The sequence below is a fragment of the Archocentrus centrarchus genome, unplaced genomic scaffold (assembly GCF_007364275.1).
Source record: "Archocentrus centrarchus isolate MPI-CPG fArcCen1 unplaced genomic scaffold, fArcCen1 scaffold_24_ctg1, whole genome shotgun sequence".
In the NCBI taxonomy this organism is placed as follows: Eukaryota; Metazoa; Chordata; class Actinopteri; order Cichliformes; family Cichlidae; genus Archocentrus; species Archocentrus centrarchus.
Genome location: NW_022060254.1, coordinates 6,914,132 through 6,923,067, shown reverse-complemented (window position 1 = coordinate 6,923,067; position 8,936 = coordinate 6,914,132).

Genomic DNA, 8,936 nt, shown 5'->3' with positions numbered 1-8,936 from the left:
GTCGGACCACATGCTCAGTACACTGCTATCTGATAACAGACGCTGCAGGTACTCTCTGTCTATAGCAGCCCACAGACTGCCAACGTGCTACCAGCCCTGAGCCATACATACATACAGACACACACACACACACACAGACACCAGAACATCTTTTATTTTAAGTTTGTTTTCCCATGGGTGTGTGTATCCTCCATCACTCTGGTTATTTCTAAGGTATTCCAGTGTGTGTAGACATTTTGTAATTTCCCACTGTTTCCACTGCACTACTGTTACCTGTGTGTTAAGGCTGAGCTAGGCAGGTGAGTGGCTGAGAGGAGAAGGGGGCGGGACTTCTGTGTGTGTAACCAATTAAAGACGACTTTTGCTGACAGTCTCTCACCCATCCTTTCAACGTCCTGACAGATACTACAGTATCAGGCTTGACATGGAAGCCAGTGGCCTTGAAAACTTTTGTGGGATCTGCAAAAGTAACTTTGTTTTCTCCATTGTCCCTTGTGGGTCTCTGTAGTGTGACAAACTGCATAAAAGTGTCACCTTGACTAGTGTGGGACATTTTTTAATTTTTACCTAACCCTTTATAACTGAATTACAGAGAGGGTGTATTTGGTGGCCTTTCTTATCTTTTGGAGACATGAATAGCTTTTGTGTTTTTGTTTGATTCAGAGGCTGAGGGCTGGATGTCTTTGGTGGTGGGATTTGGACATTTCTCCAAATGTTCTACAGCTGCTGAAAAGATTTCTCTGTATTATTGTGGGGTCTTTACCTTGCAGTATAAAGCACCTTGTGACCCAGGTTTCTCCAAGTTTCTCCAGCTTATTCCAATTTGATAATCAAGAGCTGAGCTGGCAGCTGTGTCAGTGAAGTGGGCAGAGCAACTTCCACCACTCTGTAAGCCAGGCTGTAATGTCACAGTGGACAAAAGGCAGATCTAGGCCTTCCAAACCCACTAAACAAATCTGTGCAGCCTGTGAAACTCTGACAAACAGAGAGTTTCATAGTTGATGCAAACACATTCACACTCATCATCTGTGAGTGATGGAGAGCAGGGTCAGGAAGCACAAGGAAAATATTCCCCAGCATGCCCCACTGTCATTAAACCTTTTCAGAAAAGGTGCTACTTTTAATCAGAGGAGTGTGAAGTGACTGAGTAAATACTTAGAGTAAGTAGAGTAGAAAAGCACCATATAAGAATCTGTCCTTTTACCATAGTTCTGCAAAGCTTACTGCAAAATATAACAACAGCTTCATCCCAGACCTCAGCCTCACTCTGAGGAACCCTACAGGCCCTGACAGTGGAACCTACACCTGCACCACCTGCAGAGCTAGTCAAGATCAGAGCAAGATCCATGCGCAACTGAAGGTCAGAGGTCAGTGCTGTAGGTCAGGGTCAGAGGTCAGAGTTCACTTTATGCAAAGTGTCTGAAATCACTCACTGTCCACTTTATTTGCAGTTTGCAGTATTGTGGTGCTTTCTGGCTACACACTGGACTCAAAACTATCCCATGATGCAATATTAAAAGCTGGTCTCTAACGAAGCATCACGGACCAGCATGCATTGCACTGCAGACGAGAGCAGCAGGAAAAGCTGTGACAGAAACATTACTTTGACTTTCAGTTTGCTTTAGTCGTTTCATACCTGAGGAGAGAGAGAGAGAGAGACCCTCTTCTCTGGGCACACTGTGATTGGCTCACTGATGAAGCCAGTGCTGGATCAGGAGAAGCAGCAGTTAGGTCAAAGGTCACTTTGCTGATTGAAGGACTAGAACAAGAGAGAAACACGGCACAGCAGAACACAGAGCAGCTGTTCAGGCTCTCCATAAAGTTATTACAGCTGTTACACACTTTGATGAAATATGAGACAGCTGTGAAAATAAAAGATGTCCCCAGCAGGGGGCGCACTCTGACAGTCTGTGATTCACAGTGAGAGTGCAGCAGTGACAGATTTCATTTTCACAGTGTTGACATGTTGCTGATGTGAGAACAGCAGTTCTCAGGAGGCTCTGTGTCTTCAGTCTGCTTCTAATCTCTAATATCTGACAGGTTACAGCCACACAGCTCTGACAGGAGGCTGCTGCAGAGCAGGGCTCCATTTCTGAGACAGACTGCAGAGTCATTAGTTTGACCAAACTCACTATAATATGTGTTTATTTTCTGTGGTCCAGCAGCTGATGGAGAGCCATCACTTTAAATAAAGAGACCCGAGTGGGGTCTGAAATGGTTTTATGGTGCAGACACAGAAGTGAATGAGTGACAGATTTCCTCCTGCTGTGAAGTCATCGTGTTTGGATGATGTTCATGTTTCTGTTCTCCACAGAACGTTCTCCAAACTGGCTCTGGGTTCTCTCTGTTATCCTGCTTCTCCCGGTGCTCCTGTCGGCTTTGGGGGTCTTCATGTTTTATAGATAGTAAAGGATGAAGCACTCAGCAAGTATGAGGAGTATCTTACTGTTAGCAGCAATAACACACTTTAATAATCTACTGATTTATCAGCTGCTGATGAACACATTTCACATTTCATGAGGTGATGTGAGGCCTAAAGAACAGCTGGGTCCAAACTGAGGAAAGGCATCAGGGAAGTGAAGCAGCTGGGTCCTTGGCTTCCTCACCAGCAGACCACAGACCATGCATATGGGGGAGCGGGTCTCCTCCAGCATCACCCTAAACACCGGTGCACCACAGCGCTGTGTGTTGAGCCCCTTCCTCTTCTCCCTCTATACACAAGACTGCAAACCCTCCCATGAGACCAACACCATCAGAAAGTTTGCAGATGACTCCCAGACCGTCCTGTCCCCAGCCACCTCTACCAGCTCATCAGGGGGAACCCCAAGGCATTCCCAGGCCAGCCGAGAGATATAGACTCTCCAGCGTGTCCTGGGTCTGCCGCCATTACTACTCCATGCTACACCATAGAGCAGGTCTATTCAGTTAGTTTTTCTTCTGGGCCAGATTTGAAAATTTTGAGATGCCACTGGGCCGAAGACCCCTACTTACATTATTTCTTGAGATTTAACTCTAAATATGCTAACACCTGAACTAAGTCATAAAAATAAATAAAGGAATTCACAATAAAGGCTTTATACCGCATCATTTATTGATAAGCAAAATAATTCAAGTGCATTGCAAATTTTAACATTTGGTCCAAACCTTGACCAGAATATTTTTAACAAGGCATCTATTCACCACACATATGTTTAATAAAAAAAAGTAATAATAACAACTTTTTGCAACAGTAAAGTCTTCTATAACATTTTAGATGTATTTGCAAAAGTGCATTTGTTGAACTAGAAAGACCAACTGATGCAGTGCATTAAATGTTTCAACAAAAGAGATTGCACCAAGTGAACACTTAATAACTGTAAAATTAAAGCTTCTTCTGCATATTCAAAGTAATGCTGACTTAATGAGTTCAGTCTTAGAGTTCAGTCTTTGGGGTAAAATAAACACATTTATCAGTCCAAGCAGGGTTAAAACGGCGATTTTCATTGTCAATTTTACGTTTTTGACCTGTCAGTGACATATTTTGGCGGTTGATTAACCAAGAGCTGCCTGGCGTGGCACTTGTGGTGTGCATGTGAATGTAGGTAAGGAGAGTAGGTGTCCTCGGGTGAGTCGATGATCCTGTCCTGTGTGACTCGTGCGCACCACCGGTAAGTCCCTGCTTCAAGTGTATGTTGTGGTGTTTTCTTTTTGTTGCAACTGCAAGTTCTGTGTTTTTTTAATATATTCTGTAACAAACTAAGTGGCGGTGTCTCTGTCCTAAGTGAAACGAACCTGAGTGTCTTTTCAAATTTAGTAGATTGGTATTTATTGGGAGTATATTTCCTGGGGTGAAATTCCTTGGGTGGTGTTGTTGGTTATTATTTTATTGTGAACTTCAACTTTAGCTCACAGACCAGTTTTAACCCCCCGCGTTGTGCTTGCCACATACAGAAGTCCAGTAACAAAACACCATTTGGGTTTAGATCAGGCAGGCCGTTCCTCCGAGTCAAACCCCTCCAGGTCTCACTGTCATTGCCCACGTGAGCATTGAAGTCTCCCAGCAGGACGATGGCGTCATTGGATGGAGCACCCTCGAGCACCCCGCACAGTGACTCCAAGAAGGGTGGGTACTCTGAACTGTCATTCGGCACATAGGTGCAAACAACAGTCAGAACTCGTTCCCTGGCCCGAAGGCACAGGGAAACAACCCTATCGTCTACTGGTGAAAACTCCAACATACAGGCAGCAACGCAGCAAGGTAACATACAGGGGGATACAAGAATGCCATACCATGCCATCCATACCGCTTTATTTATAAAGCACTTTAAAAACAACAACAGGGCTGACTAAAGTGATGTACAATAAAATAAAAGACAAACACAGACAGAGGACAATAACAATATAAGGACAATATAATAACACAACAGAGGTGTAAAAGTTAAAAGAAAGAATTAAGAACTACAAAAAAGTATCTTAAAATCACAAAGTCTCACACTGGGTCGAAGGCCAAGGAGTAAAAGTGTGTTTTTAAGCGAGATTTAAAAACAGCAAGTGAAGGAGCCTGTCTGACATACAACGGCAAATCATTCCATAATTTTGGAGCTGCAACTGCAAAATCTGTATCACCTCTGAGTTTGTGCTTTTGGAACAAGTAAAAGCATCCGGTCTGCTGACCTAAAGGAATGAGATGGAACATATAGGTGGAGCAGTTCAGACAGAGAAAATGGGGCATAACCATTTAGGGATTTAAAAACAAATAAAATAATTTTTAAAATGGATTCGTAATTGAACTGAAAGCCAGTGAGGAGAAGTTAAAATTGGGGTGATGTGCTCTCCCTTGCTTGCACCAGATAAAAATTGAGTGGCAGCATTTTGCACCAGCTGTTGGCAAACAATGGAGGCCTGGCTGATTCCAATCAAAAGAGCATTACAGTAATCAAGAAGAGACATCATAAAAGCATGCATTACCATTTTGGGATTACCTTTGGAAAGAAGAGACTTGAGTTTTGATGGTTGCCTCAGCTGGAAAATGCAGGATTTCACCACTGCGTTTACCTGAGTATCATGCCTCAACGTCTGGTCCATTTTCACACCTAAATTAGGCACACTTAGTCATCAGTGCTGACACAGAAGCTTCTATCAGAGAGGTAGGATCTAAACCACTGGAGAGCTGCACCTGTGATGCCCACACACTGCTCCAGCCTGGAGATGAGGATCTCATGGTCCACAGTGTCAGAAGCAGCTGAGTCACCAGAGTAAGTTGCTAACAGAATATCATTAAAAACCCTTAACAGAATGCACTCAGAGCTATGATGGGTTTTAAACCCAGACTGGAACACTTCCATATATTGCATATTCATCCAGGAAAGGTCTTTAGGTGGGCAAAGACAATCTTTCAGACAAAAATGTTTGCTTGGAGATGAGCCTAAAGGTTGATAAAAACCAACAAATCTAGGCCAGATTTCTCCAGCGAGGGCTGCACAACAGCATGCTTAAAAAAAGTTTTGCACTACACTAGAGGTCAAACTACTATTCATAATGGTAAGAATGAATGGATCAAGGGTAGGTAAAACTTCTTTAACAAGCTGCAAGGGGACAAGTTTAAAGGAGGAACCTGATGCTTCAAACTGGAAACCAGCTGCTCTAAAAAGGAAAGTGAAACAGGCTCAAAGTGATCAAACACAGCCGAACCGGGTATTAGGGTAGATGGATCATGAGAAGTTGGTGAAATGAGGGCCCTGATAGTTGCAACCTTCTCTAAGAAGAAGTGAAGGAATCGATCAGAAATTTCACTGCAAGCTTCCAGAAGGACAGGTTCACGGACATTTAGGACAGAGTTTAGTGTGGTAAAAAGCACACGGGGGTTGTGAAAGTTAGAAACAATGATATCAGAAAAGAAGAATATCCACCCCAGCTCGCCACCTCTTACTGAGGGCAGCTCCAGACTGGAACAGAGTCCAGCCCCTATCCAGGAGACTGGTTCCAGAGCCCAGGCCATGCGTTGAGGTGAGTCCAACTATATCTAGCTGGTATCTGTCCACCTCACGCACTAGCTCAGGCTCCTTCCCCACCAGAGAGGTGACATTCCATGTCCCAACAGCCAGTCTCAATAGCCAGGGATCGGTCCACCAGGGCCTTTGCCCTTGGACACCACCCGACACACACTGCACCCAACCCCTACAATGGCGGGCCCATGTCTTCTCTTCGGGATGCGCCTGATGAGGCTAGTGCCCGGCCATCAGACGCTCTCAAGCTCCCTTCCCAGGCCTAGCTTCAGGGTGTGGCCTCGGTAACCTTTTCCCAGGTAGGGTAAACTGTTCCTTTGGTGATGCTTACATAGGGGTCCACTGAATCGCCCTTTGTCTGGCCCCTCATTCCAGCACCAATTTGCCAGAGGACACCCTACCAGGATCACAAGCACCTGGACAACATAGCTCCTGGGATCACTGGGACACACAAACCCCTCCACCATGACCAGGTGGTGATTCGTGGAGAAGGCCTCCAGTAACTCTGAAAAATTTAGGAGTCAGTTTTGACCAGGATTTGTCCTGTAATGCACATATTAAAAAAGAAAGAAAGAAAGAAAATATATATTTTATTAGGACTGGGGTTCCTATTATGCAGTCTTTCTACATTCACCTCTTTTTACTCTGTTTATACTCCACTCTGCATTTAATCATTATTTATTATTAATCTCTGTCTCTCCCCTCTCAGCAGATGACTGCCCCTCCCTGAGCCTGGTTCTGCTGGAGGTTTCTTCCTGTTAAAAGGGAGTTTTTCCTTCCCGCTGTCGCTCTGATTGTTGGTGATTTTTCTGTATTCCTTATACAGTCATGGCTGAAAATGTTGGCACCCCTGAAAATTTTCCGGAAAATGAAGTATTTCTTGTTGAAAATTATTGTAATTATACATTTTTTGTTATGCACATGTTCATTTCCTTTGTTGAAAAAACACTAAAAAATAGGGGGAAAAAACAAAATTCATATAATTTCACGCTAAACTCCAAAAATGGGCTGCACAAAATTGTTGGCACCATTTCAAAGTTGTGGGTAAAAACCTTTGTTTCAAGCATTTGATGCTCGTTTAAACTCACCTGTGGCAAGTTACAGGTGCAGGCAATATAAAAATCACACCTGAAACCAGATAAAAAGGAGAGAAGTTGACTCAGTTTTTGCATTGTGTGTCTGTGTGTGCCACACTAAACATGGAGAAAGAGGAGAAGAGAACTATTTGAGGACTTGAGAACCAAAATTGTGGAAAAATATCAACAATCTCAAGGTTACACGTCCATCTCCAGAGATCTTGATGTTTCTTTGTCCATGGTGCACAACATTATGAAGAAGTTTACAGCCCACAGCACTGTAGCTAACCTCCCTGGATGTGGATGGACGAGAAAAATTGACGAAATGTTGCAATGCAGGATAGTCTGGATGGTGGATAAACAGCCCCAATCAAGTTCTAAAGAAAATCAAGCTGTCCTGCAGGCTCAGGGTGCATCAGTGTCAGCACCAACTATCTATCGACATTTGAATGAAAGGAAACTCTATGGCAGGAGACCCAGGAGGACCCCATAAACATACAAAAGCTAGACTACAGTTTTCCAAAATGTACATGAGCAAGCCAAAATCCTTCTGGGACAATGTCCTGTGGACAGATGAGACCAAGATAGAGCTTTTTGGTAAAGCACGTCATTCTACTGTTCACCAAAAACAGAATGAGGCCTATAAAGAAAACAACACAGTACCTACGTGTACAGTCAAATATGGTGGAGGTTCAAAGATGTTTTGGGGTTGTTTTGCTGCCTATGGTTCTGGATTCCTTGACTGTGTGAAAGGCATCATGAAATCTAAAGATTACCCAAGGATTTTGGGTCGTAATGTAGGGCCCAGTGTCAGAAAGCTGTGTTTGCATCTAAGGTCATGGGTCTTCCAGTAGGACAATGACCCCCAACATTCTTCAAAAAGCACAAAGAAATGGATGAAAACAAAGTGCTAGAGAGTTCTGAAGTGGCCAGCAATGAGTCCGGATCTAAATCCCATTGAGCACCTGTGGAGGAATCTTAAAAGTAATGGTGGGAGAAGGCACCCTTCAAATATCAGAGACCTGGAGCAGTTTGCAAAAGAAGAGTGGTCCAAAATTCCAGCTGAGAGGTGGAAGAAACTTGTTGATAGTTATAGGAAGCGGTTGATTTCAGCTATTTTTCCAAAGGGTGTGCAACCAAATATTAAGTTGAGGGTGCCAGTAATTCTGTCCAGCACATTTTTGGAGTTTCATAGAATTATATGAATTTTGGCTTTTTTCTTCTTCTGTTTTTGTGTTGTTCTAATACACACAAAGGAAATAAACATGTGCATAACAAAAGATGTGTAACTGCAATAATTTTCTGGGAGAAATACTTCATTTTCTTCAAAAATTTCAGTGATGCCAACATTTTCGGCCATGACTGGATTATTGTAGGGCCTTTACCTTACAATAAAAAGCACCTCTAGGCAACTGGTGCTGTGATTTTTTTTTTGCTATGTAAATAACACTGAACTGAAATAAGGAGGTAGGGATGCAAAATCTGAAGCTGACGAATATTTACAAAATAAAACAATGTCTACAGGGCATAAACTACCAAAACTAGAACCCAGAGAAGGATAAGGAATTTGAGGAGCAGAAGTTCAAACAAGGAACAAGAAAAACAGACAAAATGACATGTAACAAGGAAAACTATAAATACACAAGAGCAAAAAAGGCAAAGGTGCAACCAATGAGGGTGAGGCAGAGTGTCATGATCCTGGACCGGTGGCCCAGTGTTTTGAGTTCTATTTGTGAAGTTCTGTTTTGTTCTATTTCTATTTCTGGTTATAGTTTAGTATTAGGATTGTAGTTTGCCAGTATGAGACACAGTACGAGATGATTTTTTTTTAACCTACCTATCCCAGTGTATCACTTTCTGTTTTCCTGCTAAAGGT